This window comes from Bufo bufo, chromosome 2 (assembly GCF_905171765.1).
Source record: "Bufo bufo chromosome 2, aBufBuf1.1, whole genome shotgun sequence".
Lineage (NCBI taxonomy): Eukaryota > Metazoa > Chordata > Amphibia > Anura > Bufonidae > Bufo > Bufo bufo.
Window position 1 is genome coordinate 156,972,766 of NC_053390.1, and position 27,227 is coordinate 156,999,992.

Genomic DNA, 27,227 nt, shown 5'->3' on the forward strand with positions numbered 1-27,227 from the left:
ACATTAGGCGGTCACCATATAACAATTTTACGGTCGGCCAGTTAGATTACAGGCCCCAAAACTTATGCATTCACCGTACATAAAAGTTCAAGTGATTATGTAGCTGGAGGTATAGTAGACGGTCAATGGATATCAATTTAACTGCAGGCCAGTGGACTACAGGCCCCAAAAATTATTAATTCACCAGATAGAAAATATCAAGTGATTATGTGGCTAGAGGTATATTAGACGGTCATTGGATATCAATTTTACTGCAGACCAGTAGACTACAGGCCCCAAAAATTATGCATTCACCATACATAAAAGGTTAAGTAATTATGTGGCTGGGGGTATATTAGACGGTCATTGGATATCAATTTTACTAGTAAAAATACATGTCAAATACATATGTTTAACCCCTTAAGGACTTAGGACATACCGGTACGGCATGGGTCCCGAATCCTTAAGGACCCATGGCGTACCGGTACGTCATGGCTTTAATTTGCGATTCCGGCGCCGCGGGGGTTAATCGGAACAGGATGCCGGCTGAAATCATTCAGCCAGCATCCCGCAAAACAACGTATCGACCTGTGGTTTTCTGCGTTTCCGGTCCATTCGGGTGTCCTGTGACCCGATGAACCGGAAAAAGACTGCGATTGGTGGTGTGATTACACACCACCTATCGCAGTCCGAGGATTTGGAGAGGCGGTGCTGGCCCTGGTGCTGAACACTGCTGTCCAGGGTGCTGATTGGTGCAGGGGAGAGAGGCGCGAGATTCAAACTTCCTGCGCTCCTCTCTCCCCTCCTCTTCCTGTTCAGCACCCTCACCGTGCAGCACCGTTCAGCACCAGTTCCTGCGTCCCCCTAATCGATATCCATCACCCTCCTGCACCCATCACCACCCAGGTAGGTTAGGGTCAGTGAGGGAGAGGCACCGTTAGGAAGGGAAAGAAGGGAAAAGTTAGTTAGGAAAAAAAAATAACTTTTACACTAAACTTTCTTTGATCCATCTATCAGACCCCAGACCCCCCCCCCTGCCACTTGCCCCCCCCACCAGCACCCCACCACCACCAGCCCCCCCACCAGCCCCCCTCACCAGCCCCCCTCACCAGCCCCCCCGCCCCTCACCACCAGCCCCCTTACCACCACTTTTTTTTTTTTTACTGCGTGCGCTGACTGTCCGGCACTTTTTTTGTCCGGCCACTGTTAGCGCATCGCCCGCCCCACCGCTGATCAGCGTTGTACCGCTGATCAGCAACTTTGTACTTTTTTTTTTTTTTTCCTAACACTTGCCCCTTTTTTTTTCCTTTTTTAGTACGCGAACACCCGTTGCCCCCACACACACGCACATATAATAAAGTTTGCCACACACGCACACATACACGCACACACACCCATGGCCCGCCGGATGTTCTCGGCCGAGGAGGCATACGCCCAGATTGCCTCCGACTCTGAGAGCCCCAGTGAGGATGAGGATGACCCCACGTACCTTTTATCATCCGCATCCTCCTCATCATCATCGGATGACGATGAGCCACCAAGGCGGCGGAGACACCGCCAGGCGGAGCCAGGGGCCCCACATGCTAGGGATCCTGTGGCCCACCCTAGTACGAGCCGCCCTGGGGTTCGTACTGGTTTCCCGGCCCACCAAATAAGTCCACCGGAGCCCCCTGCCGATGAACTTAGCTGGTGTCCCCCAGTGGACTTTGAGCCTGAGATTCTGGATTTTGCTGGCAATCCTGGAATCCAGATTCCCACAGTGGGGTTTACTGAAATTGACTATTTTAGTTTTTTTTTCAGTAACCCACTGGTGAATCTGATGGTGGAGCAGACGAATCTGTACTCCCAACAGTTCGTCGCTCAAAACCCAGGCTCATTTTTGGCTAAACCCGGTGGCTGGATGCCGGTCAGTGCAGCCGAGATGAGGACATTTTGGGGCCTCGTGCTGCATATGGGTCTAGTCCAAAAACCCAGTGTCAGGCAATACTGGAGTGGGGACGTCCTATACCAGACCCCACTGTACAGTATGGCCATGACATATCCCTGATTTGAGGCCATCCGGAAATGTCTGCATTATTCCGATAATGCAGCATGTCCACCCCAAGGTGATCCTGCCTATGATCAGCTGTATAAGATACGGCCGGTCATCAATCACTTTGGGGCCAAATTTGAACAGACCTACGTACCTGGAAGGGAGGTCGCGGTTGATGAGTCTCTCGTTGCGTTCAAGGGGAGACTCAGTTTCCGCCAATATATTCCCACAAAGCGGGCGAGGTATGGCGTGAAGCTATACAAAATTTGTGAGAGTACCTCAGGGTACACTTACAAATTTTGTGTGTACGAGGGGCGAGATTCCCGTATTCAACCACCAGAATGTCCCCCCACTCTGGGTGTTAGCGGGAAACTCATGTGGGACCTTATGTACCCACTGCTGGATAACGGTTACCACTTGTACGTGGACAACTTTTATACCAGCATTCCCTTGTTCAGGTCCCTTGCCGCCAGATCCACGTTCGCTTGTGGGACCGTGCGGAGAAATCAACGTGGCCTCCCTGCCTACCCCCTCCAGGTACCTATCCCCAGGGGTGAGACCCGTGCACTTACCAGTGGAAACCTGTTGCTGTTCAGATATAAGAACAAGAGGGATGTCCTTATGCTGTCCACAATCCACGGTAACAGCACCACCCCGTCCCTGTGCGAGGTACCGCGGCAACGGTCCTCAAGCCCGATTGTATCGTCGACTACAATCGGTATATGGGAGGAGTTGATCTCTCTGATCAAGTCCTCAAGCCATATAATGCCATGCGCAAAACCCGGGCATGGTACAAAAAAGTTGCGGTCTACTTGGTACAGGTTGCCATGTACAACTCTTTTGTACTATCCCGAAGCGCTGGCAGCACAGGGACATTCCTCCAGTTCTATGAGGCAGTCCTCAAAGACCTGATCTTTTCAGACCGGGAAAGAGCAGGCCGGAGTACCTTGGGAACTGGAGGCGCCCTGATCGTCCCTGGCCAACACTTTCCAGGTGTGGTCCCCCATACTGGAAAGAAGGGACGAACCCAAAAAAGATGCAGAGTGTGTCACAAGAGGGGGATACGGAAGGACACCACCACTCAGTGTGACACGTGCCCCGATCATCCGGGCCTCTGGGTTATCGATTGCTTCAGGGAGTATCACACTTCCATGGAGTACTACATTTTTATAATCCCCAACAGTCCACTAGAGAACATAAAAAACTATGGCTCTCAGACTTTGGAGACACGGAAACAATTTTTTTTCCCCAAAAAATATTAGTTTTAGAGCAGGCATCCTCAAACTGCGGCCCTCCAGATGTTGTAAAACTATAACTCCCAGCATGCCCAGACAACCTACAGCCATCAGCAGGGCATGGTGGGAATTGTAGTTTTACAACATCTGGAGGGCCGCAGTTTTTAGGATGCCTGCTTAGTGTCTCCAAAGTCTGAGAGCCATACATATTGGGCATTGTCGCGTGCGTAAAAGTCGTCGCTATAAAAATAACTTTTGACCAAACGCCTCGGATGAACGGTGTTAAAAATATAAAATAAAAACGGTGCCAAAACACCAATTTTTGGGCAAAATTTCCATTTGAATCCTTATTGCCGGTAATAAAGCAAGGGTTAACAGCCAAACAAAACTCAATATTTATGGCCCTGATTCTGTAGTTTGCAGAAACACCCCATATGTGGTCGTAAATGGCTATATAGCCACACGGCAGGGCATAGAACGAAGGGAACTCCATATGGTTTCTGGAAGGCAGATTTTGATGGACAGTTTTGTTTTTTACAGCATGTCCCATTAGAAGCCCCCCTGATGTAGCCTAGACTAGAAACTCCAAAAAAGTGACCCCATCTGAGAAACTACACCCCTCAAGGTATTCAAAAGTTACTTTACAAACTATGTTAACCCTTTAGGTGTTCCACAAAACGAAATAGCGAATGTAGAAACAATTTTAGATTTTTTTTTTTGTTAGATTGCCTCAAAAAAGAGTAATATAGAGCAACCAAAAATCATATTCACCCCTAAAATAGTCCCAAAACAACAACCACCTTATCCCGTAGTTTCCTAGATGGGGTCACTTTTATGGAGTTTCTACTCTACGGGTGCATCAGGGGGCTTGAAAGGGTACATGGTGTAAATAAACCAGTCCAGCAAAATCTGCCTTCCAAAAACCATATGACGTTCCCCTTCTTCTATGTCCTGCCGTTTAGCCAAATAGTCGTTTACGACCACATATGGGGTGTTTCTGCAAACTACAGAATCAGGGCAACCCATTTTGAGTTTTGTTTGGCTGTTAACCCATTTTTTCCAGTAATAAAGTAAGGGTTAAAATGGAAAATTTTCAAAAAAATAGAAATTTCAAAATTGTTTCTCCATCTGCCATTAACTCTTGTGGAACACTCAAAGGGTTAAAAAAGTTTGTAAACCCAGTTTTGAATACCTTGAGGGGTGTACTTTCTTAGATGGAGTCACTTTTTTGAAATTTCTATTCTAGGGGTGCAACAGGGGGCTTCAAATGGGACATGGTATAAACAAAACCAGTCCTGCAAAATCTGCCTTCCAAAACCCATATGGTGTTCCCCTCCTTCTATGTGCTCCCGTTTGGCCAAACAGTAGTTTACGACCACATATGGGGTGTTTTTGCAAACTACAGAATCAGGGCAACCCATTTTGAGTTTTGTTTGGCAGTTAACCCCTGTTTTACTCCTGGAAAAAATTTATTATATTGGAAAATTTTCCAAAAAATAGAAATTTCTAAATTGTTTCTCCATCTGCCAATAACTCTTGTGGAACACCTAAAGGGTTAACAAAGTTTGTAAACCCAGTTTTGAATACCTTGAGGGGTGTACTTTCTTAGATGGAGTCACTTTTTTGAAATTTCTATTCTAGGGGTGCAACAGGGGGCTTCAAATGGGACATGGTATAAACAAAACCAGTCCTGCAAAATATGCCTTCCAAAACCCATATGGTGTTCCCCTTCTTCTATGTGCTCCCGTTTGGCCAAACAGTAGTTTACGACCACATATGGGGTGTTTTTGCAAACTACAGAATCAGGGCAACCCATTTTGAGTTTTGTTTGGCAGTTAACCCCTGTTTTACTCCTGGAAATAATTGTTTATATTGGAAAATTTTCCAAAAAATAGAAATTTCTAAATTGTTTCTCCATCTGCCAATAACTCTTGTGGAACACCTAAAGGGTTAACAAAGTTTGTAAACCCAGTTTTGAATACCTTGAGGGGTGTACTTTCTTAGATGGAGTCACTTTTTTGAAATTTCTATTCATGGGGTGCAACAGGGGGCTTCAAATGGGACATGGTATAAACCAAACCAGTCCTACAAAATCTGCCTTCCAAAACCCATATGGTGTTCCACTCCTTCTATGTGCTCCCGTTTGGCCAAACAGTAGTTTACGACCACATATGGGGTGTTTTTGCAAACTACAGAATCTGGGCAACCCATTTTGAGTTTTGTTTGGCAGTTAACCCTTGTTTTACTCCTGGAAAAAATTGATTATATTGGAAAAGTTTCCAAAAAATAGAAATTTCTAAATTGTTTCTCCATCTGCCAATAACTCTTGTGGAACACCTAAAGGGTTAACAAAGTTTGTAAACCCAGTTTTGAATACCTTGAGGGGTGTACTTTCTTAGATGGAGTCACTTTTTTGAAATTTCTATTCTAGGGGTGCAACAGGGGGCTTCAAATGGGACATGGTATAAACAAAACCAGTCCTGCAAAATCTGCCTTCCAAAACCCATATGGTGTTCCCCTCCTTCTATGTGCTCTCGTTTGGCCAAACAGTAGTTTACGACCACATATGGGGTGTTTTTGCAAACTACAGAATCAGGGCAACCCATTTTGAGTTTTGTTTGGCAGTTAACCCCTGTTTTACTCCTGGAAAAAATTGATTATATTGGAAAATTTTCCAAAAAATAGAAATTTCTAAATTGTTTCTCCATCTGCCAATAACTCTTGTGGAACACCTAAAGGGTTAACAAAGTTTGTAAACCCAGTTTTGAATACCTTGAGGGGTGTACTTTCTTAGATGGAGTCACTTTTTTGAAATTTCTATTCTTGGGGTGCAACAGGGGGCTTCAAATGGACATGGTATAAACAAAACCAGTCCTGCAAAATCTGCCTTCCAAAACCCATATGGTGTTCCCCTCCTTCTATGTGCTCCCGTTTGGCCAAACAGTAGTTTACGACCACATAGGGTGTTTCTGCAAACTAAAGAATCAGGGCAACCCATTTTGAGTTTTGTTTGGCAGTTAACCCTTGTTTTACTCCTGGAAAAAATTGATTATATAGGAAAATTTTCCAAAAAATTTAAATTTCAAAATTGTTTCTCAATCTGCCATTAACTCTTGTGGAAGACCTAAAGGGTTAATACAGTTTTAAAAAACAGTTTTGAATACCTTGGGGGGTGTAGTTTCTAGAATGGGGTCATTTTTGGGAGGTTTCTATTATCTAAGCCTCACAATATGACTTCAAACCTGAACTGGTCCATAAAAAGTGGGATTTTGAAGATTTCTGAAAAATTTCAAAATTTGCTTCTAAACTTCTAAGCCTTGTAACATCCTCAAAAAATAAAATATCATTCCCAAAATGCTACAAACATGAAGTAGACATATGGGGAATGCAAAGTCATCACAATTTTTGGGGGTATTACTATGTATTACAGAAGTAGAGAAACTGAAACTTTGAAATTTGCTAATTTTTCAAAATTTTTGGTAAAAATTGTATTTTTTTATGCAAAAAAATAACTTTTTTGACCCAATTTTAGCAGTGTCATGAAGTACAATATGTGACGAAAAAAAAATCTCAGAATTGCCTGGGTAAGTCAAAGCGTTTTAAAGTTATGAGCACTTAAAGTGACACTGGTCAGATTTGCAAAAAATGGCCAAGTCCTTAAGGTGAAATAGGGCTGAGTCCTTAAGGGGTTAAAAGAACAAAAAATATAAAATTGGATTAAAAACATGGCTAATGAAATCCCCCCCTCTTGAAAAAACCTCAAATGATAATAGTTGAAATTCTATAACACGTGGTCGTCACAGGTGTTGAATTCCTCCGAAGTCCCAAACATTAGGCATTCACCGGATAGAAAATGCCTTTTATGCTGCTGTATTTTCATAAGACAGGGACCATTATTTGTTCTGGGTGGTGGCGGATATGTGTGGGCTAGCATGAAGAAATTCTATTAAACGTGGTCGTTACAGGTGTTGAATTCCTCCAAGATCCATGCCTCATTCATTTTTAGAAATGTGAGGTAGTCCACACTTTCGTGAGCTAGGCAAGTGCGCTTATCGGTCAGGATCCCCCCTGCTGCGCTTAACCTCCTTTCGGACAGGACACTCGACGAGGGGCGAGCCAAGATTTCCATGGCAAATTCTGCCAGCTCTGGCCACAGGTCAAGCCTGCACACCCAGTAGTCAAGGGGTTCCTCGCTTCTCAGAGCGTCCACATCGGTCGTTAACCCAATGTAGTCAGACACCTGTCGGTTTAGGCATTCCCTGAGGCTGGATCCGGAGGGCAGCTGTCGATGGGTTGGCTACAAGAATGATCTCATATGCGAAGTGACCAACACATCTTCAAAGCACCCTCTTCTTGCATGCGCTGTAGGATTGGTACTCACAACTGTCTCTCTATGGGTGGTAATTCCTCTGCCAGTGCCCGCAACAGCAGAATGCAGCATCTCTCAAAGCAAGGCCTGGAAATGCTTCCTTCTAACAGCCCTCTGTGATGCTGGTAACATGTCCGCCATTTTGTGTTTGTACCTGGGGTCTAAGTACGTTGCTACCCAGTACTGGTCCTTGCCCTTTATGCTTTTTATACGGGGGTCCCTCTTTAAACACTGGAGCATGAAGGCTCCCATTTTCACTAAATTGGAAGCGGTGGAGCAGCCTGGCTCCTGCTCATCGCCCAGCAGAATGTCGTCCTCGGTCTCCTCCCCTGTCCACGGACAACACCACGGATCCCAGAAAAGTTTAAAGGGTCACTGGCAGGCCCAATAAGCATAATTAGCTATATGTATGCATGCACAGGTCTTCTAATGTGCATTAAAAACATATAAGTATAACCCCTGTCCACCTTATAAATACAGCAAACTCATGTTTTATAACCTGAAGTAATCGCTTTTCTTTCTGCCCAATGGGCGGCGTTTGAGCTTGACTTCTGCCCAGCCAGCCTCCCCCAACCGCCGTTTTGAAGCGCCACCCAGCTCATCAATATTCACTTCGCTGGGCGGCTTCTGCTGTCCCCGACGTTCCGAGATCTGGTGCATGCCCAATAGAAAGCTATGGGTGCCTGGCACATGCGCAGAAGCTGAAAGTGAGTCTGATGCCCATAGCTTTCTATTGGGCATGCACCTGATCTCTATTGGGCATGCGCCGGATCTCGGAACGTCGGGGACAGCAGAAGCCGCCTACACTAAGGCAGCAAACACAAAGGGTTAATGTCTTGCTCCTCTCGTCTAGGACAAAAGATAAATCATTAGTAAATCAGACTAATTAACCCCCCTTTAAAGGAGTGCACACCCATTAGGCAGACATGTTTTTTCTAAGCAATGTCTTTTTCAGGGAGGGATATATGTGCTGCCTTTGGACTCAAGGAAAGATACATTTCGGTAAGCAAATTTAGACTTTCCTTATTGTCCTTTAGGCAGCACAACACAAATGGATCTGAAAAGCAATATTAAACAGGGGGGGGGGGTCCAAATCATAGCCCTATTAATCACTTGTCTGTCAAAGGCTGAATCGCAAGCACCAGATACATCCAACTAATTTTGTTTTGTAAGGATGCATGGAGAATGTAGTGACCCTGCATATTTGAGCCAATGCCTTTTTTTTCCCCTTCTCTCTTTTCTCTGCCCAAGCGACTAAGTGGACCGAGTTGAGTGTGCTGCAACTCCCCCTGGTAACTGGAGTACTTGAAATATAGATGCAGACTTTATTAGTATATATTAGGGTGGCACAACTGACCCAGAAGAAATGGTAGGTGCTCTGATCGATATGACACCTCCAATCACGTGAATAAATGCAATAAAAATAGACAATCGGCACTCAATATCTTTCTTTCACGCTGAATGCATTTTTAATAATCGATAAAACAATGGTGGTAAGATTCGATAAAATTTAATATAATATTCACACTTGTAAAAATCACACACTTATCGATAAAATCTGTATATTAGGCTAAAATCAATATACCTAAAATAAAGCAATGGTTAGGCTAATAGTGCAGGAATTGTCCATATGTGCAAATAACCGCTGTGCAAAGTCCCATATGGAAAATGATCAATGATGTCATCAATGATGAGGTATGTCCATAATTATAATGTTCATAATGTTCATCCAATCACGATATTAATGTTGGTACGATTAATGTTGGTACGATATTTGTGAATTATCCCACTGTACTTGTTTTTGGAATATCTACACAACACAACTTTGTTCTTTAGCCTTCACAAACTTGTGCGGTACTCACTTATAGTAGGGTTTCTCTGGGTGTCAGCACATGCTGTGTGGCATCCCATGTGTTGAACAGCTAGTCTGCACTTACCTCCGAGATCCCGTTGATGTCTCGTGAGATTACCGCTGTCGTGCAGCTCTGCTACAAAGTTCAAGATCCCATTGTCATCTCGTGGGATTTGTTGTTACTGTGCTTCTCCGCTACTGGCTGCGAAGTGAAGGAAGTAGGAATTTATACATTGATTTCCTTTTGTGTTGTGATGGCTTTGATCATTTTCAAACAGATTGTCTATGCCGGCATAATATAATCGATCCTCTGCTGAATATTGGGATACTTTAATGGCAACCAGATGCGTTTCGCTGTATTGTGTCTGCTCCTTCTTCAGTGTATAATGTTGCTGCCAAGGGTACCCCTTATATATCCCATAACTCCGCCTTTAAGGTTTAAAATAATCTCTGGATTGGATTTTCGCACTTGAAACTTAAGATTACTTTAAATGAATTTGATTCGAATGAAAATCGATATAGATCATATGCTGAATATCCTCAATAATGCATATATGCATACATAATCAGGAAAAACAAAAGAAAGCATGTGCGTTTTGCTTGCGGTTTCCGTGCGTTTTTTGGTGAACTCCTGCGTTTTTTGTCCAAATCTAAAGAAAAGTGTCCCCTATCAGCATATGTACTTCGGGATCATTTCACTGCTGTGTAAAATGTGTAGAGACCTTTTCATGTTGATGCCAGAACTGATTATATGGAAAGTAAAAAGATGGAATGGGGCGAGTTTCTTTCACTAAGGACAGACCCTGAGGTCTAAAATACCACCGGGGTTCCGCATCAGTGAAGGGACATCGCCCTAAAACTTCACAAAAACCCAAAAAGCTCCATATCTGCATTGAGGCTTTCCGGCATCAACGTATTAAGCTCAAAAATTCTCCTCGATTCCAATCTTGACATTTTCTTAATGTAATCTCCCCCCTCCAATGTTTCTCCACTTTGTCTATAACTACAAATGTAAGTCCGCTGGGATCCTGGTTGTGATAATCCCTAAAATGGTTGGATAATGGATGCTTCATATAACCATTCTTAATATTGGACATATGTCCCGAAATGCGTTTCTTAAGGGTTCTTTTGGTTGTGCCCACATATTGCATGTTTTGCACAAGGGCATATAATGACATAAATGACGCCTGTAGAAGTGCATGTAAGAAAATTTCTAATTGTATGTTTGTGATGGTTGCTTGCAGAAATAATTTCTGTGGTTTTTTTAGGGAAGGAATTACCGATACAATTCCTACAGGACTCGCACCTGAACAATCCTTTTAACTGTATCCAATTCTGTATAGACATTCCTACTTTTTTACTATCATTTTTTATAGTGGGTGCCACTTGTAACCCCAAATTTGGAGCCTTGGTGAAGGTTGCCTGAGGTATAGGTGGAATGAGTGTGCCTATCACCTTATCTTTTTGTAGATAGTGCCAATGTTTTTCTACAATATGCCTTATTTTTCTATATTGATTATTAAAAGGTATTACAATTCGTATATGATTAATGCTATCTGTTTATGGGACTTCCATTTTCTGTTTGGTAAAAAAAAACTTGTTCTTTCCAGCTCTCAAACTTTATTCAAGGTAATTTCCACTAATTTAGGAGGATATTGTTTCTTAATGAATTGCTTTTGCATAATTATTGCCTCTTATTCAAACTTTGTGTCTAAAGTACAGTTTCTTTTTATTCTTCGAAATTGTCCAAAAGGTACATTTAACAACCACCTAGGTAGGTGGCAACTAGTGAATAAAATAAATCTATTTTTAGCAATGGGTTTATGATATGTGTTACATATAATTTTGTCATCTTGTACCGTTATTTGGAAATCCAAATATTCTATGGACGTCTCACAAATGTTTGAAGTAAAATATAAGTTGACTTCATTAACATTAATGTCTACCAAAAATTGATTGAGAGTCTCTCTATCTTTCTTCCAAATAAATATGACATCGTTTATATAACGTTGCCACAGCACCAGGTCTGTCCCCAGCCTGGGAGCAATATGGTGGTCCTCCCAGTGCGCCATAAATAAATTGGCGTAACTGGGGGAAAACCTGGTGCCCATGGCAGTACCTTGTGTTTGTTTGTAAAATTGGAATTTGAAATAAAAATAATTATGATTTAATATAAATTGTACCCCATTCACCAAAAAATCTATTGTTTGCTTGTTAGCCTATCTTCCTTTATTAGTTGTTCCTTCATTGCTTTTGTGCCTTGTTGGTGATTGATAATTGTATATAACGATTGCACATCTAATGTACCTATTATCCACTTTGAATCAACCTCTAAGGATTCCAGGATCTCAATAATTTGGGTGGTATCCTTTTATATAAGATTTTATTTTCTTCACTGTCGGTTGCAATACTCTATCTATGTACTGAGACAAATTGGACGTTAGGGACCCTATTCTTGATACGATTGGACGTACCGGAGGGTTTATAGGGTCCTTATGAAGTTCCAGTATACAATAAAAGACCGGGATCCTCTGTTGGGTTGTAGTGATAAATTTATATTCTTGTTCTGACAGAATTTTAATTTTTCAAAGCCTCTTTACACATTTCCACTAATTTGTTATGAAACATCTGTGTGGGATCAGTTCCTAATTTCATATATGTATTGCAATCCTCTTATTGTCTCTTACATTCACCATTATATTTATCCACATCTAAAATCACAATTGCGCCTCCTTTATCTGCGGTACGAATTACAATATTATTTTGCGATTGTAACTGTTTTATAGCTTCTCTCTCTTGTCTTGTTAGGTTGTTACTCCTGGTTGTATCTTCCTTTAATTTACGAATGTCATGTTCAATACATTTGCGAAAGGTCGTTATCGCCTGTCCTGACTCAATTCCTGTCTCGGATATTTAGTCGATCTAAGCTTTAAACTTGTGTGTTGATGTTTATTTCCTATTCCCAGATCCAATTCTTCCCTAATGGGGTTCCTAATAAAATATTTTTTGAGGCATAGCTGACGTATGAACTTCTCTACTCCTACATAAATTTATTGGTGGGAGCAAATTTCAAACCTTTGTTTAATAGTGAAATCTGCGAATTATTCAATATGGTAGTACTTAAAGGGAACCTGTCATGTGGATATTTGATTATAATCTAACTAATTATATACAATCATTAACTACTAAAAAGTACCTTAGATGTATTCACTTACTGGTGTGACAGATGGTTACCTCATAATATACACACAAAGATGCTGCATGCTAATGAGCTGATTTGACTCTAGCGTGATGTCATTGAGTCCAGCGTATATTTAATTCAGAGCTATAGCCACTGCCCATCCCACCTGCTGCTGATTCATATGGAAAAAAACTGTCAATCAGCAGCAGGTAGGCGGGGAGAGTCAGGAGCTCATAAATATTCAGGACTCCTCATTATCAGCTGGAGCTTTTCAATACAAGATGTTGGCAGATTGACTGGGTCAATTAAAAAAGTGACCCAGCATTTTGCTAAGCGAATCAGTCACTTATTTATGTTGCCCTTAGTTAGGACACCATAAAACTGGTGACAGGTTCCCTTTAAGTTGACTACTGTGCTTTGTGTTTCTTCTAATTTCTGTTGTATCTTGGTTTTACATCTCTTCCGTCTTCGTCGTGATATTTCCTCTGTTTCTGGCAATTGTGATTCCTCTGTGGTTGAGGTGTCTGAAAATATAAATTGGTTCTGTGTTCGTGTTCCTGGTTGGGGTATCTGTCTCTGAGATTGTACCGGTGTCTGTTGGGTGATTGTGATTGGTCTATCTGTATCGGTGATCTGTGTGTCCGTCCTCGTGTCCGTGGTTTGTGATGAGGCGGAGTTGTATCTAAAAAAGGTTCCTCTGACAAGGTTTCAAATCTATTATTCACAGGTATCGAATAAGTGTTGTGTAAATCTATTTCTCTAGATTCCCCTTTCCCTTTAAGTTCCACCTATTTTGCTCCCTCTTGTTCGCCATTGTGTCGAGAAAAACCTCCATTATTAAATTGTTTCTTTTTTTTGTTCATCAGTTCCAGTTCTGTCTTATCTAGGCTTTTACAAAGTCTTAATTGCCAATTGTTTAATTCCTCATTAGTCAGGAATTTTTCTATTTTTATCTTCAAGAGATCTAGTCTTTTGGTTACTTTCTCCAAAATTTCTAATCTCCGCTTTATTATTAGTTGTATCAGAACTATTGATTGATCATGTAATGTTTTGCTCCATTGTGTATCAAACTCTTTACTGCACAAATCCTGTGCTGGTGTTTTGGATAGCAGTAACCCTTTAGGTATCTTATTATATGTTAGATATTGTTGGAGAGATTTAACTTCCCATCGTTGTCTCAACTGTTTTAACAGCAATGTTTCGGTTTCTCTAAATATTTTTGTAATGGTCTCTATGTGTCCCGCTGTATCTTCATTCGATGTATCAAATGAGAAGGTCTCTAATGTCATCCTTTTGCTTTCAGCGTGACTCCAAATATCCATATTCTCTGGGGAGTGTGCACGAGTAGAGATGAATGAACTTTTGGAAAATTTGATTCGGCTGCTTTGACGATTTTTACCCAAAAATTGCTTTGTGACGAATTGACAGGGAGCTGCGATAGCGCCGCACCCCATAATTGTACCCCTCAGATGCCATGTTCACACATGATCGCAGAATCTGAGAGTAATAATACAGTTTAACATTAAAAAAATTAATTCCTACCTCCTCCATTTGCTCGCAAAGGGCCGCCGCCATCTTGCTTGAAGATCTTGCACAAAATCTCAAGGGGATCGAGATGACGTTGTCAGTCGAGATCTTCAATCAAGATGGTGGCGGCCAGCCCGTCACAAGCAAGTGGAGGAGGTAAGCATGATTTATATTTATTCTTTTACACTATTTCAGGCTAAATCGATTCGCTACCAAGAAGTACGAGGAAATTCGGCTTTGCGGCAAATCGAATTTATCCTAAATTCGGATCGGATTCCCCTTCGTTGGATTTGATTTGCTCATCTCTATTTACGAGCTCACCATTCTTGTGATCAGTGGGGGTCTCAGCAGTAGGACCCCCACTATCTAATAGATATCCCCTGTGAATAGGGGATAATTTGTAAAAACTGGAATACCTCTTTAAAAATAAAATGATAATCTATCTGAGTGAAGGATGGGTACTCAAATCATTACATTACTTTTTATGAATTTTATACATTTAATACCATACTGTAAAGAGTACTTGTTCAAGGAGAATGATTCTCAGGATTTTTACACCTTATTATCCTTGTTATCAGATAGATATGAGAAATATTTCATATAGTGTTTCTTCATATAACTGACTGCTTGAACAATCTAGAGATCACTGTTGCGGAATGTTATGTGGGCAGAAAATGCCTGACTGGTTTCCCGGAATCTCCTTCTCCCGACTCTCTATTGTGCTCACTTCAAATATATGCTTCCATGGAAGAGTTTATAGTTTTCTTAAAAACACTGGGAAACTTTTCATAACATTTTATGCCAATAGGCAAGATGATTGAAGATTTTTTAGCACCCAACATATAATAATCAGATACTATATATATATATATATATATATATATATATATATATACTGTACTATAATAATGCTAACCAGTCTTGAAGTGAAACCCTTTGGTATCAGTTAGGGCTGCATAACCTTTGGCATCTTCCTCCTAATGATGGAATGTAATCATGTTATTACACATGAATGGTTACCTTGCTGTCAGTGGGTGGTCTGTAATCACACAGCATGCATTTTGTGACCTATGTGACTTTGGATTTTTTGTTAAACCAACAGACACCTGCTGCACCTCTGTATCACTAATGCTGTAAAAGAAAGGCAGAACCATCCATGTATAATAATTGCATTACTGCTAGGCAATATCCAATTTCTTTAAAAGAAACACTAGGGAGTAATTTACTTCCATATGCGTGTGCAGTGATATGGCATAAACTTAATGTGACATATCAGACTCAACAAGACAGGGCATTGTAAGAAACCACATAAGAACCAGAACAACAGTATCATCTTTCTATATTTGCCAAATGACACACAATCCTACAGGGAATGTGTCATTAGAAAATGACCTATTGTTTAAATCAAGGGGGTAATTTACGAATCTGTAATACGCCAAAATTAGGCATATATCAGGTGCAGATGGCGGCACAATGGTTAGTTGGGCCGCTATCTGCGATTTCTTCCCGCTCATGCCAAGTCAAAAACTGTGGGTATGGTGGGGAAGTGGATGGAACTGCAGGCCTGTCTCATACATCTTTTTCTACGCCTGTTTTAGGCATAGAAAATGGTGTAACTGTAAGACAGATAGAAAGCTGTCTTATATTTAGAACTGGCACTGGATGCGTCGAAGTTATGGAGAGGCCGGCGCCCCTTCATAACTTCGGCAAATCCTTCTGCCAGCTATGTGGGGTTTTTTTAAGACCGGCGTCTAAAATGCCAGTCTTAATAAATGTGCCCCCAGGTCTTTATACAATTGTTTGTAGAATTTTTGGTGTTTTTTAATTTTTTTTAATTTTCATGTCCCTATCTATATTTAAAAAAAAGCCTGTAATCCATGCAGTTTTCGCACTGACGATTAAAGGGGTTGGCAGCTTTGTAATGTTTTTGTTGCTCACTGCATTACAGTGTCCGCACCTGTTCACTAACTTCTAACCATATTGTGTTTCTTCTTCTTTTTTGGTCCTGGCTGCTGCTCCTGTAAACAAGGCCTATGGAGTATTTTGGCAGCTGCAGCCCCTATATATATATAACATCACTTAAATGGTTTCTGTCACCAGAATTAACCCTATTAAACTAGCTGACATTAGCAATGTGCTAATGTCAGCTGAACCTAACTAGCCTATTCCTACGTTTATCCATGCCCCCGTTACCACAGAAATATAACTTTTATAATATGCTAATTAACCTCTAGGTGCAGGGGGGGGGGCGTTGCCCCTGCTCCTAGAGACTCCGTTCTCCCACTTCTGGCCACTCCCTGCTACACTAGATTGACAGGGCCAGCCTTCACCTCCAACTTCCGGCCCTGTGCGCTAGGGAAATCTCGCGCCGTTCAGTATTCGGTGCAGGCGCAGTGAGGAAGCCGGCAAGCGCCCCTCACTCACTGCGCCTGTGCCGAATACTGAACGGGACAACGCAGGTGCGAGATTTACACGGCAGACAGGGCCTGCAGTAGGAGACCAACGCTTCCTGGCCCTGTCAATCTAGTGTAGCAGGGCATGGCCAGAGGTGGGAGAACGGAGCATCTAGGAGCAGGGGCAATGCCCCCCCTGCACCTAGAGGCTAATTAACATATTATAAAAGTTATATTTCTGCAGTAACGGGGGCATAGATAAAAGTAGGAGACTGGATGGTATGTATAGCAAGCCACAGGCGAGAGTAAGTCTTCCAGGGTTCCTCTTTGATCCGTTCATACTTACGAAGGGAACCAGACAGGGGTGTCCCCTTTCACCCCTTCTCTTTAATTTAGCCTTAGAGCCATTGGTAGTTTATTTGATCCAATCGGACATTTTTGATGGGATTAGGGTAGGTAGAAAGGAAGTGAAACTGATATGTTTTGCGGACGATGTCCTGTTATTTATGTCTGACCCCATGGAACATCTGGGAAAAATGTTGGAGACTATGCTCTATTATGGCTCTGAGACGGGGTACAAGATCAATGTTAACAAAAGTCAATTGCTATTACTGTCAGAGCGGGCACCCCAATCTGATAAGTACGAGGGGGTGGAGGTGGTCCCACATTATTTGACATACCTAGGTATTAAAATAGGGAATTTACCCGCATCCTTACATTCATTGAATTTTATACCTCTTATACAGAAAATTGAACAGGAATTAGATAGATGGTCCAGCCTACCGTTGTCCCTTTTTGGGAGGGCGCATCTGATAAAAATAATTAGCTTCACGAGATTATTATACCCAATGCAGACAATTCCTCTACTTATTAAACACACAGACGTGACCAGACTAAACAAAAGTTTCACCCGATTTTTATGGAATAAGAAACGCCCGAGAATAAGTTATGAAAAACTATGCCTGACAAAGTGGGAAGGGGGAATTCAACTCCCAAATATAAGAATATACAATCTGGCAGCCCTAGCTAGACATATAAGAGATTGGATCTGGAACACCTCCTTTTTTCGAATGCAGAGTTGGAGAGGTCATTGGTTGACCCCTGGAATCTGGTGGCACTTCTGCATTCTAAAGTAGATTTGCCTTTAGGTGTGAAATCCTATACCTTGATAAAAGATACTGCAGCTGCATGGAGAGCTATCAGGAATAAATACAAATTACCGATGTATATTACTCCGCACATGCCTCTCTGGTTACTCCCAGCTTTCCCTTCTGGACGGGAGTCTAAAATGTTTCATAAATGGAAGGAAAAAGGTCTGGCCAAGTTAAAGGATATATTGACTCCTTCAGGGCTAGAGATCATGTCCTGGCAAGAAGTTCAGCACAAATTCCTATTTCCAGATTCCCATGTTCTACCATATAAACAAATTAAATCGTTTTGTGCGCAACAGGCGACAAAAATGGGCGACAGTGACAGATTGGCTTGGTTCGAGGGGCTGATAGGTAAGGAGGGAGAGGCTAGTTCATTATCGGATTTATACCATCGAATCCAAAGTACCCATGCCATCGCTTTGGGGAAGTCAGTTTTTAGAAAATGGGAAAGAGAGTTACAAGATGACTCCTTGACCGCAAAAATTAGGGCAGGTATGGAGAGAGTGAGACAGGCAATTAGTAGCGAAACGTGGAGAGAGATGCAATTCCGTATTATTCATAAAGCGACATACGCTTTTGATCTCTCTTATAGGGATGCCCCTGCTCATTATCTCAGAAGTTGTCCGAAATGACAACTGCCAAAGGCCAATTTAATTCACGGCCTATGGGACTGCCCTGATATATCACAGCTTTGGGGGCAGGTGATAGGTTATATTAAAAAAGTTTGGGAGGTGGAAGTGAGTCCTTCACCACAACAGTGCATATTTCAATATATTCCGAGAGAACAGGAGGGAGATCAAACTCAAGCGGGTACATCTATTTTTATTGGCAGCGAAAAAAATGCTTATTAAGACACTGGCTATATTCCACCATCCTAACGCTAGATGAGGTAATCGGCACAATGAAACAAATTCTATATATGGACCGGCTAGATGCTGAGAAACACAAAGGAAAAACTACAGCGGCTTTATTTCATAAATGGAGAAAATTTGTGATCCGAATACTACCTCAAGAAGAATTGAGAGAACTGATGCTCCCTTTTCAGAACACATTATGGTATTTGGGAGAGCAGGCTAAAGGCACATTAGGGAAACTATCCGTTAGTTAGGATTAAACACCGCACCGATCCAAAATTAAAGATACCATCTTAATGTATGCAAATGGGGACGGATATCTATGGAGTACGTATTGTTGTATTTTTTTATTACTACTGGTTGGGTTAGGGAGGGAGATAGGAGTGGGGAGGGGTGGGGAGGAATAAAATAAAATCGGGAGACTATAACATGTCAGAATAGGCTAGTTAGGTTCAGCTGACATTAGCAAATAGCTAATAGCTAATGTCAGCTAGTTTAATAGAGTTAATTCTGGTGACAGCAACCCTTTAAAATCGATCTGAGAATCTGAGTTGAGACTGCACTAGAGAAAAATGGTGGTCACAGTGCGCATGCGCTTTTCACTTGGCATAAAGGATGGCACGCTGGAAGCAGAGAATTGGCTATACTGCACAGACACCGAACACTTGTTGTGGAGTCTGTGCACTAGAAGACAGGACTGAAGCAGGAAATTCCAAGGCAGCCATTTTCAGTGATGTCATATATTGGGGCCGTAGCAGCCAAAACTCTCCACAGCCACTGTTTACAGAACCAAAAAAGAAAAACCACGATATGGATGGAAGTTAATGAACATGGAAGGAGCAGTCACTGTAATACACTGAGTAACATAACAACATTGCAAAGTGCCCAACCCCTTTAACCCCATCAGGACCCTGCCATTTTTCACCTTAAGAACCAGGCCATTTTTAGAAAATCTGACATGTGTCACTTTATGTGGAGATGACTTTAAAACGCTTTTACTTATCCAGGCCATTCTGAGATTGTTTTCATTTCACATATTGTACTTCATCACAGTGGTAAATTTGATTCAAAATATTGAATTTTTATTTATAAAAAAAATACCAAATTTACAAAAAATGTTGAAGAATTTGCAAATTTCCGCATTTCGATTTCTCAACTTTTATAATAGATAGTAATACCTCCAAAAATACCACCAAAATATTTTAAAAGATCGATTTTTAATGAAACGAAGCCACAGACCAAGGTAAGAGCCCTATATAGGGAATGGTCATTCAATAAGGATTTTAACAAGCCCAAAAATGAAAAATGTGTTTTGGGGGTGACAGAAGCCCTTTAACCACCAGCATGTTCTCATGGAGGAGAGCCCTACTTTCACCCATTCTCAGTGGTTGCCCTTACAGGGATCTAGGGAGGCCTCTCTGATTTTTGCGCACTGTGCTGCAAGCCACAGTACCTCTGACAGGGACATGAATAGGGGTATGCTGGTATAATAGTTATCCACATAGAGGTGGCAACCCTTATCCAGCAGTGGGTGCAGTAAGTCCCACACGATCTTCCCATTAACTCCTAGGATGGGGGGGCATTCTGGGGGTTCTATCCGGGAATCTTTCCCTTCGTAAATGCGGAACTTTTGGGTGTACCCTACTCTCAGGAAGCTTGAATATCCTTATGCCGTATCTTGCCCGTTTGTTAGGCAGGTACTGGCGGAATCTAATCCTCCCTTTAAAAAGTAATAGGGACTCATCTACACTGACATTTTTATCTGGGTTGTACACCTCAGCAAACTTGGTGTTAAAGTGGTCAATGAATGGCCTAACCTTTAACAGATGGTCAAATGTTGTTGTTTTTTGGGTTGAGCACTGTGCATTGTCGTTGTAGTGTAGGAATTTCCTAATGGACTTAAATCGTTTCCGGGTCATGGTCTTACTGTAAATTGAAGTCTGGTAGAAAATGTCCGAACTCCAATATTGTGTAACGTTTGGCTTCTTTACAATGCTCATATGCAGCAGGAGTCCAGAAAACTTCATCATCTCTGCTGTAGTTACTGGGCTCCAACCTAGGGGTCTAGCGTATATGGCGATGTAGGGTTCTGATCAATGAATTGTTGGGCACACAAATTGGCTTGGGCCACCATTAAATTTACAAAATCTTCAGAGAAGAAGATTTTGAAAAAATCTAGTTCAGTGAAGCCCGCACAGTCTATCTGTATTCCAGAGCTGCCCTCAAAATCCGGAATTTGGAGCTGATAATCGTCAGGGGGGTGGGGTCTATAAGGGTTCACTCTGCGGGGCTTCCTCCCTTCTAGAGGGTCCCTCATCAGCAGATGATGATGATGATGATGAAGGGGTAGAGGAGTAGAGGAAAGTGGCATCCTCCTCACTGACAGACTCAGTATAGGAGGCCATTTTTATTTTATTGGGGTGTGATGTGTGAAATGTGTAAACCTTTATTTCGTGTGAGAGGTATGTATGTTGTGTTTTCACACTTAAAGGGGCTTGTATTTAATTTGAAATTAAATTTAGAAGAAAAAATAGTAAAAAAAAAAAATGTGTTAAAAAAAAATTAATTTCTGCACAAAAAAAAATTGCAGTGCAAACTGAGCAGACACAATCAGTAATGGACACAACTGATCGGTGCTCAGTGGTTGCAAAATCCACTTACGCAGATGGTGCGTTCATGCAAAATTCTAAACTGACACAAATATAAGTATATATAACTGCTAATAACTGCAGGTCTTTTTTCACACAAAAAAAATAAGAAACAACAACAAAAATGTGCAGATGTAAATGATCACACTACTGCGTGCAAAAACTCTAGTATTAAATTCACTACAGTGTTAAAAAAGTGAACACTGGCTAAAAATTAACTCTATATATATATTTATATAAAGCCCTAACTACAATTTCTTATTTTTTAGCAAAAAAAATGAAAAATTGGCAAAAAAAATCAAACACAGATGTGAAAAAAAAAAAGCGCAAAGAATAATCCCCAGGTGCTGATCAGGCAGGTATGCACTGAACAGCACTTGGCGGTCAGAGCTTGCTTGCACACAGTAAAAGTGGTGCAGAGCTGGGAAATTGTAAAAAAATAAAAATGACCAAAAAAAGCACACGGACCAAATGGCATCTGTTAAAAAAACGAAGGGGGGGGGGAGGGGTGGTGTCAAGGGACAGGGACGAAGGGTGGTTTAGGGTTCTGGAACAGCTGAAAATGGAAAAAAAAATCAGTGCAGAAAATCCAGATGTTCCTCTTTTCGTCTTTCTTCTTTCAGCAGGAAATGTTGAAATCACAGTGGTGGTGCAGCACAAGTCTCAGCAAGCCAATATGCAGCACAGAACCTCTCTGCATGCAGTCACCAGCTAGAATGGCTACATGCAGGGAGATCCAGCCCTTTCTTGCACAGCTATAGCTCTGCCATTGGCTGGAGCGTTGTTCCAGCCAATTGCAGCACTGGCAGGGGACGTCAAACACTGGTGTCCCCTGCCTCACCTCCCTCTGACCTGCTCCGCAGCTTACTTCTGCTAACTGCGCTGCAATGTGCCGGTCTTCATTGACTGGCCAATCGCAGCACCTGGAGCTGCAGAGGGGTGGTACTGCACCATGCTGCCGTTACTTGGCATGGATGCCTGCCGGTAAGAGCAGCCATGGTGCCCCGGTTCCCTCCCAGCACCCGGTGGACCTCATGCCGTACATGAACGTCACTGGTCCTTAAGTCACATTTAGCTGTGACGTACAGTACAGACCAAAAGTTTGGACACACCTTCTCATTCAAAGAGTTTTCTTTATTTTCATGACTATGAAGGCATCAAAACTATGAATTAACACATGTGGAATTATATACATAACAAACAAGTGTGAAACAACTGAAAATATGTCATATTCTAGGTTCTTCAAAGTAGCCACCTTTTGCTTTGATTACTGCTTTGCACACTCTTGGCATTCTCCTGATGAGCTTCAAGAGGTAGTCCCCTGAAATGGTCTTCCAACAGTCTTGAAGGAGTTCCCAGAGATGCTTAGCACTTGTTGGCCCTTTTGCCTTCACTCTGCGGTCCAGCTCACCCCAAACCATCTTGATTGGGTTCAGGTCCGGTGACTGTGGAGGCCAGGTCATCTGGCGCAGCACCCCATCACTCTCCTTCATGGTCAAATTGCCCTTACTTTCAAAGTTTTCCCAATTTTTCGGCTGACTGACTGACCTTCATTTCTTAAAGTAATGATGGCCACTTGTTTTTCTTTACTTAGAATTTGTATTATGGCAAGAAAAAAGCAGCTAACAGTCTATTCAGTAGGACTATCAGCTGTGTATCCACCTGACTTCTCCTCAATGCAACTGATGGTCCCAACCCCATTCATAAGGCAAGAAATCCCACTTATTAAACCTGACAGGGCACACCTGTGAAGTGAAAACCATTTCAGGGGACTACCTCTTGAAGCTCATCAAGAGAATGCCAAGAGTGTGCAAAGCAGTAATCAAAGCAAAAGGTGGCTACTTTGAAGAACCTAGAATATGACATATTTTCAGTTGTTTCACACTTGTTTGTTATGTATATAATTCCACATGTGTTAATTCATAGTTTTGATGCCTTCAGTGTGAATCTACAATTTTCATAGTCATGAAAATAAAGAAAACTCTTTGAATGAGAAGGTGTGTCCAAACTTTTGGTCTGTACTGTACATGTGCAATAGAGCTGGACCGGGGTATGCACTTTGATGCCAAATCACGTACCAGGTTAGGAATGCCAGAGTGGTGTAATGTCTATGTATGGTAGTGGTAATGCTGTCAGCGGTGTCTCCTACCTGGGTACGGCTCCACTCCTGGATCCTGGCTCACTTGTAATAAATTGAGTGTGGTGCTAGTAGGAGTAATAGAGGAATTTGCAGCAGTAATTGAGATCCAGACCTTGGGTGAAGTTCAAACTTGTCTTTACTGAGAGTAGCTTTCATCCAAGCAAGATACAGCTTTAGTCTTAGATCCCAGCAGGTATTGGCAATGGTTGGCAGGAATTTATGCTTCTGCTCTCTCATGTACCTGGAGCTTGCAGGAAAGGACGTCTGCTTAGTAGCTCTAAACTGTGGCAGGAATTTGGCCTCTGCACTTTCTATCTTCTGCTGTATGGGGACTGACTAGCTGAGGAGGAATATGGCCCCCTAAAACCGCCCCTTTAGAGAACAGGGATGCAAGTAAAATTGCCAGTGACGGTCGTGACAGCCAGGCTGCCAGTGCCCGCGGGCGCAGCCACCCTAGTCCACACATGGGCAGCGCAGCCTGGCCTGGCCCCTTCCTTCCCTCCCAGTATAAAATGCCCCTATACAGAGCCCCCATATAAAATACCCCTTCTTTTTAGCCTCTGTAGATGTCCCTATATTGCCACCCAATAATGTGCCAGTAATAAATGCCCCAATAGATGCCCCCCAATCATGTACCAGTAAGATGTGCCCCCATATCATGTGCCAGTAAGATGTGCCCCCATAGATGCCCCCCAATCATGTGCCAGTAATAAGAGACCCCCACCATCATGTGCCAGTAGCCTGAGTGCCCCCCTATCATGTGCCAGTAGCCCCCCTATCAAGTGCCAGTAGCCCCCTTATCAAGTGCCAGCAGCCCCCTTATCAAGTGCCAGTAGCCCCCCTATCAAGTGCCAGTAGGCTGAGACTGCAGAGCTCAGGCTGGGGATGATGATCAATGTCTCAGCCGAGACAAGATCCTGGCTTGATTCCCTATACCTGGGAGCTCCTAGCATGCACACCCTACCCCTAGCAGGGGGTGGGCTACACTAACTCTAACTTCCTTCCCTCCCCATGAGGCAGGATATGGGCTAATCCACTCTGCTCATAGAGGGGGGAGCTGAACTGGAATGAACTATTCCAGCTCATAAACACTAAACTGAATTAAGTCCTTGCTAACGCATTGCTGCCACCTGCTGGTGAACATGGAAAATTACAACAATATACATTTAACAAGGCTTACAATGCACATTTGTGAGGGTATAATGTAAAATTACATCAGATGACAGGGAAAGCTCTTAAGGGATTGTAGCAGGGTAAAAGAGCTTCTTAACACATGTACGGCAAGGGTCCTTAAGGGGTTAAAGGGGTTGTGCAGCTATTTATATTGATGACCTACTCTCACCACTGTCAATGAGCTGTTTGAAGAGGAGGCGGTGCTCCATGCGAGAGCTACTTCCTGTTAATTACACTGCACTTCATCTCAGAAGTGCAGTGTAATAACAAGTATTTGCTCCATTCACTTTAATGGAGCGAGTACTAGTAATTACACTACGCCTCAGCTCCACATAGAGCGCCGGCTCCTCTTCAAACAGCTGATAAGTGGGGGTGCCAGGTGTCGGACCCCCACCAATCAATTACTGATGACCTATCCTGAGGATAGGTGATCAATGTAAATGGCTGCACAACCCCTTTAAGGCTAAATATGTTAGGATTCTTTGAGAGCAGCCACATTAGTCATAGACACAATGGACAAGAGGGGACCTGAGTGAAGAGTTTTCTGCTGTGTGACCTGTGCAGAGTTCAGGAGGGAGTAAATAAGCTGTGACATTACCTACTGTGCATCCTGTAATTCTGTCTGTGATGATAATGTGATAGTTACTGAAAACTTACCTGAAAGTTACAGAATAGGAAGTACCAACATATTATTAGGTCTAGTGGCCAATGAAAGTAAACACAGGATTATATACTTTTTTATATAAAGAGTGACATGGAAAATAAATTAAAAAAATACACAAAAAATTATTAAACAATGTTTAGCAAAAGAACTTGATTTAAACTATAGGTCATTTTCTGATGACACATTCCCTTTACTTCCTTTATATGTTGGATGAGATAGACCCTCCTGTGCATTATAAAAATATTAGAAGTTAGCAAGGAGTTCAGTACAGTACCAGTACAATGTGTCTCCATAGAGCGCCAGCCATAGCATGTCAATATACATTGAAACCAACAGTGTGCCTTGGAACACCCCCTCCCATAAAGAGCCACGACCATCTTGATTGAAGACACTGTGCGAAATCTCAACCGGTGATGTGATCATCACGCCAATTGGCATGTTGATGTCATACGTCACCGCACGTGAGATTTCGCACAGTATCTTCAATCAAGATGATTGCGGCTGGATCTTCGCACGCAAATGGATGAGGTGTTTTTTTTTTGCTTTTTTTGTAAACTGCCATTCATAGAAAATGTATTTCTGTACCACAAAGCAGAAGGAAGTTAGTCTTTGAAACAAATCAAATTTTTCCTCAAATTCAGATGGAAGTCCACTTTGGATACTTCGATTCGCTCCACACTTCAGGTGAATAAAAGTGTCAGGTCTAATTTATCGCCGTGGACTTAAGGCGGGTTCACATTCACATTATGGAATTCCATTACAGGTTCTATTATAACAGAGTTATTTTAGGACGGAATGAAAAACAAAAGCATTTAAGAGGCATTCCGTTTTGCTCCGTCCTAATACATGTCTGAGGAGACAAATAACGGTACCATTTGGTTCCATTATACATGACGGGAAAAAAAGTCCTGTCAATTATTAGGTATACCTGTACGTCACGGTGGCTGAGGGAATGTATGAAATGGGCAGCTGCATTGAGCCCGCTACATAAGCAGCGGGTGCTGGCTGTATCATATAGCAGACACCCAGCCACAATGATGGGGAATGGTGATTAGGGTGAATAGGACAAGGAATCAAAAGATCCCGACTGAGTGGGTTAAATGTTGTCTCTGTAAAAGTAAAAAAAAAGTTTAAATCATCCCCCTTTCCCAATTTTACATATAAAACTATATAAAAAAAATATTAATAAACATTTTATGTGCGCTGATCGCACGTAAAAAAAATTAATCACACAATTCATGTTTTTTTTTTGCCAATCCCACAAACACACACAGCAAAACACAGATACTGGCCGTGTGCATTTCGCAATTTACGGAACGGGTGGCCCATGAAAGAAATGCCTATTGCCTAAGAAATGTTCTATTTTTTTTTTTTGCGGGGTCACGAAACAGAGCAACGGCTGTGGACAGCACATGGAGTGCTGTCTGCATCTTTTGAGTCCCATTAAAAAATTCAGCTCGGATGTGGAGCCAAACATTTATAGCAGGTGATTGGCCGTTGGATCCAATACATTTTATGCAATATAGGACGGTGCAAAAGCAAGCTCTCATACCGCTATGTCAACAGTAAAATAAGAAAGTTATGGGTCTAGGAAGGTAGAGAGTAAGAAAATGCTAAAATTGCTCAGTCCTTAAGGCCTCTTGCACACGAACGTGTTTCGTCCCGTTCTTCCGTTCATCAAAAAGATAGAACATGTCCTATTTTTTTGCGGATCGGCCGGATCGCGGACCCATTAAAAGTGAATGAGTCCGCGATCCTCTACGGCAGCACCACGGACTGTGCTCGTGCATTGCGTCCCCATTTTGCGGGCCGCAGCACGACCACGGGGCACACACGTTCGTGTGCAAGAGGCCTAAGGGTTTAAGAAGTGGCAAACTTGCAAGTTTAATGCTATACTGAAGAGGAACTAAAGCACAAAAAAGCAAATTATATATGAATTGACAAAATTTTTTATATCTGCTGGTTGTATTCACTGAAAGCAATTGTATGGAAAGTGTTCATTTCTAAGGATTAAATATAGTAACTGGCC